We start from the raw sequence: 4,648 nt of genomic DNA, 5'->3' as shown, positions 1-4,648 counted from the left end.
CACTCAAAGTAAACCAAAGCATTCAAAGCAGTTTGTAGGGCCCTCTATATCCCAAATCCCTGCCTTAACTCTTTAGTCTCATCTCTCCTCCTACTGCCTTCCTGCCCATCTCATTCCAGCCACTTTAGCCTCCTTTTTGTTCCCGATATTCCCAACACGTGCTCTCATGCAAGCACCTTCAACCTGGTTCCTTTCTCTATGATGTTCTTTTCTCACATGTCTGCGTGACTCACCGCCTATGGGTCTTTGACCAAATTTCACCTTCTCTGGGAGACCTTCTCGGACCATTCTGTTAAAAATTGTTAGCAGATCACTTCTCATCTCCTGCCCCTGCTTGATTTGTCTCCATTGTATGGACCACTCTCTGATCTAATAGTTTGTTTACTGTCTGTACCTCCTAACTAGAATGTAGAGTCTCCAGGGTTAGGGTTATTGTCTGCTCATGACACTACGGTATCGCCAGCATGGCAAGCATTGTTGTCAAACAATGAGTATGTGTTGAATAACCATTGAATAAGTGAATATGTAAATGAATCAAAGACTTGACTTGGAACTGAAAGACCAGCCATGAGAGACCGATACTGAGCTATAGAGTTGAGTAAATAGAATCCAGCAGCAGAACCAAAGGGTGTAATGAGTGGATCCAAAGTACAGAATAAAGAAGCAGGTGAAAACACTGGAACAATCATATATCCTAGAGGGAGAAACCATGGACTCTTGCTCTAAGATCCAAAAAACCACCTCACACCCCTAATTGCAGTGTGACCTACTCTGCTCTGCTTCCTTTTCTGGAACGTCAAGACTTCTGCTCACTCATAGTTATTCATAAAATCCATCATCTCCCTTGAGAATTTGTCTTCAATTCAGTCTTTGTTCCCTCTAATCAAAGAACTCCAACAAACCTTTGTTTCTAAGCTCTACTGATCCCAAATGCTTTAGGTGGTACCTTCACGTATATTATCCCATTGACTCTTCCTGGAAACGTTGCATCATAAACATTGTCATGACCATTTTACAAAAAGCAGGATCTCCAAGATAAGTCACTTATCAGAATCACAGGTGGTGTTGGAAGAGGCCTGGGATTGAAATACAGACCTTCTTTTTCTACACTACAGTGCCTCTCCAGGGTTGTTTAGGTAGGCTGTTGTTTTCAGAGGTGCAATCACATGATTGCTTTTATGCATCCTGCCTATGATTCTGAAATTCTTGCAATTCATGCAAGAATCATCTCCAAAAAACATTGAACTTGCTACCTTAATTTTTTATATAACCAGAGTTAGCAAGAGATAAATATCTTTGTTCTGAAGATGAGATTTTGCTTATCTGTCCCCTCCCTATCTCTTCGTGTAAGTCACCAGCAGGGTCATGGCTGCCAATATATCAGGACACTCAGGAGCCAATTACACAAGGATGAAACAGACACCTGACAGGCAAGAACATTCTTCTGGCCTTGATGGACAGCTAATTAGCAATTAAAGGGATGATTTATGGCTTAAAGGAAAGAGTGGCTATCTATCCCATGAGCACATACATATCTGTACATATAAAATACATCTGCACAAAAACCTTTGAAGCACATAAATATTGTTGTGGACTTGTTCATTCTTCATATTTATGTCAGATAATGTAAATACCTTGCCTAAGGGCACACAGATAATCAGGATTCTATGTTTTCTGATCTACCCAATTATTCTTTTTGGTCAGTATGTTGCCTCTCTACCTTTAAAGATAAAATTCTGTCTTTGGCCTCATTTCCAAGACTCTCAATAATCTGAACATCTTTAATGCCATCCTTCCTCTGCATTTCCATTTAAAAAGCCACATCTTCTATGAAGCCTTCTACTTTCTTCATTCCTTTTAGTTAATTCCTACCTTCTATTAGCTCTTATTGCATTGTAATACTTCATTCCAGCAGTCATCACAGGCTGAAGGGTTGTAATTATGACAGTGTTTCTCTGACTTCCTGATTCCTACTGGAAAGTGGAACTTTAGCTCGAAGCTAGTCAACAAGAACATTAAAGAAGAGGGCCAAGAATCTAGGACTTTCCCTCTCTGACCAGTATTCTATCATCCAGATGTTCTCAAGGTACACTGACTGGTGGACAAAAGTAATAAGATTCTAGCTAACAATAATTTTACCCTCACTTGCCTAATGACATTGAACCAAAGGTAATCAGTAGAGTTAAATAGAAACATTATCTCCTTTCGTAAACTTTTGAGTAGTCAATCAACCAAGGACCAGTAGTTATTTCTACCAGAATTTCTAACTGCAAGAGATTAAATAAACAAACAAACAACAACTACCATCATAATAAAACCTAGCAATCATAATTTAGGCTTCAGAGCAATCTTTCCAGTTGGATTTATTCCCAGCCCTCATTGTGTTCTCCTTGGTGAAATCAACCAATTCTGGCCTCTATTTGCTCATCCTGCCACCAGCCCCACCCAGATATAAGGCGTCAATGAGCTTTCAATTGACGGTTTTGCCCTACAGGAGCTATGGAAAACAGGATCTGTCCTAAACCAGAAAAGCCACAGAGTACTGATGTCGACTTTTGCCCCCAAGGAAGCAGGCTTGAAAATAATCATATTTCTCAAACATCTATCCTTTCTTTCTTTTTCTTGAAGTTACTATCTATTGAACACTTAACATCTGCCAATCACACTGCAAAGCTTTGTCTGTATTCCAGGAGTTCATGCTCTTTGTCACCAGAGAGGGTTGACAGCCATGAACTCAAGCTGGCTAGGCTGAATCCACGGCCTCTGTTTACGTTTACTGAACTCAGTTTTCCTCTGCTAAGCTCTGCTCCTAATACAAGGAGTCTCAACAGAGTCCACAAGAAACAGATTTTCTAGAATTTGGATTCTTCTATCCTCTTTTGCCAAGACTTCTGACAATGCATCTCTTCCGAGACAAATGCCTGCTCCAACAGGGACCTAGACTGCAGTGTCCATGTAGGCACTGAGATTGGACTGCCCCATTCTCCTCCCCATGCTCAACTCATTCCACAGTGCACATCGTGGCCCAGACCAAATCTTGGTTCCTTTTTCCTGTCTTTGTGCTAATATAGTCCATGATAGATATGCCCAGAAAATGGGTTTGAAAATCTTGGCTATGTCAGTTTACAATATTGTCTTCACATTTTTGGTTAATGTTATCTGAACCTTCTCCCATGAGAATCTAGATTTGTCAGTAGGCTTACGGGTAGCAGTGCTCTCCCTAAAAATTTCAAGGGCCCATCAAAACCAAAGAGAGAGGTAGCTTGCAAAGTTAATCAGACAGAGACATTTACCAATGTGGTTATAAACATGGGCACTGAACTCAGATTACCTGGGTTCAAAACCAGGCCCCAACATTTACCGCCTGAATAAACTAGGCAAGCCATTGTATTGCTGTGAGCACTAGAACCTGTTTCAGCAAAGTTGAGATAGTAATGTCTAGGCTTGCTATAGTAATGCAATGAGTTGTATATTTTAAAATACTTCATATGCTTGCAAGCCCTTTAGCATCATTACTGTACATGTTATAGGAGCAGATATGAAAAGCTGAGACCTGGACCAGGGAAGAGAGGGCTGTAAATTGGGAAGCTGGGAGTGGTGGGAGCACATCACTGGGACATGAGAGACTCTTCTTGTCCACAGTGGTATCCTCTGTGAAATTCCCATAAAATATATGGAAGAGTTGACTCCATTTATAGGACCAGAAACACTGTAATAGGCCTCATAAATACTATATTCATCTCCAAATTATGTTCCTCAAATAATAAAAACCAAGCAGAAATGTTTCTCTTAAATAATTTGGAATATTGAGATAAGAATAGGTTGAGGACAGAAGTATATTTTGCTCACTCATCTATTGCTAATTGCTCAGGAGGAATTGATTTCTTAAAATTAATATTTGCAGGAAATTTTTTTTTTGATCAGTGTGACATTTGCTATATGCAAAGGGCCATATGAAATGTAGATATAAACTCAGAAGTTTATATATACATAGTAATAAAAGAAAAACTTTTCAGCCTACTGCCTAACAATAAAACGGATATGGTCCTTGACTCAGTGGAGCTTTCTGTCCGCGGGAGATGATGTATCTCTTTATTACTATAAAAAAAAGTTAATAAATACAAGAGCAGTTCACTAAATATTATGGATACAAAGTGTAGGGATTAATTAATTTATTTTTTCAGAGGTCTAGGTGATTTTAAAACTAGGTCTTAAATGATATCTCATGCTTCATTGTTCCAATGAAGAAAAAAGAAGGTATTCTTGACGAAGGAACTTACATATTTAAAGGCACAGAAATTGTGCAGGTGTTTTAGGGAGTGGTGGTATTCTTGATGGTCTCAGGAAAGAAAGTGTGTGTCAGTGGAGAAAATGAGATGGAAAGGATTTATAGTAGAAGATGAAAGAAGTTTAAGATGAAGATTTAAACAGCATCTGCAGTATTATTGAAATACCTGAGTGTGTCACATTCAGGTCCTTTCTTCCTGCCTTCTCCTTAGAAATAACCCTTGTTCCGAATTTTTTGTTTATGATTGTCTCACATCTTTAAAATATCAGTTTGGACTTTTGTCCTCAATAATTTCCTCAAATAGGTGGTATATGTGCACCATGGAGTACTACTCAGCCATAAAAAATGAATTAATACCTT

Source organism: Propithecus coquereli, unplaced genomic scaffold (assembly GCF_000956105.1).
Source record: "Propithecus coquereli isolate 6110/MARCELLA unplaced genomic scaffold, Pcoq_1.0 Scaffold89, whole genome shotgun sequence".
NCBI lineage: Eukaryota > Metazoa > Chordata > Mammalia > Primates > Indriidae > Propithecus > Propithecus coquereli.
The sequence above is the reverse complement of the archived record's forward strand: the minus strand, read 5'-3'. Positions refer to the sequence as shown.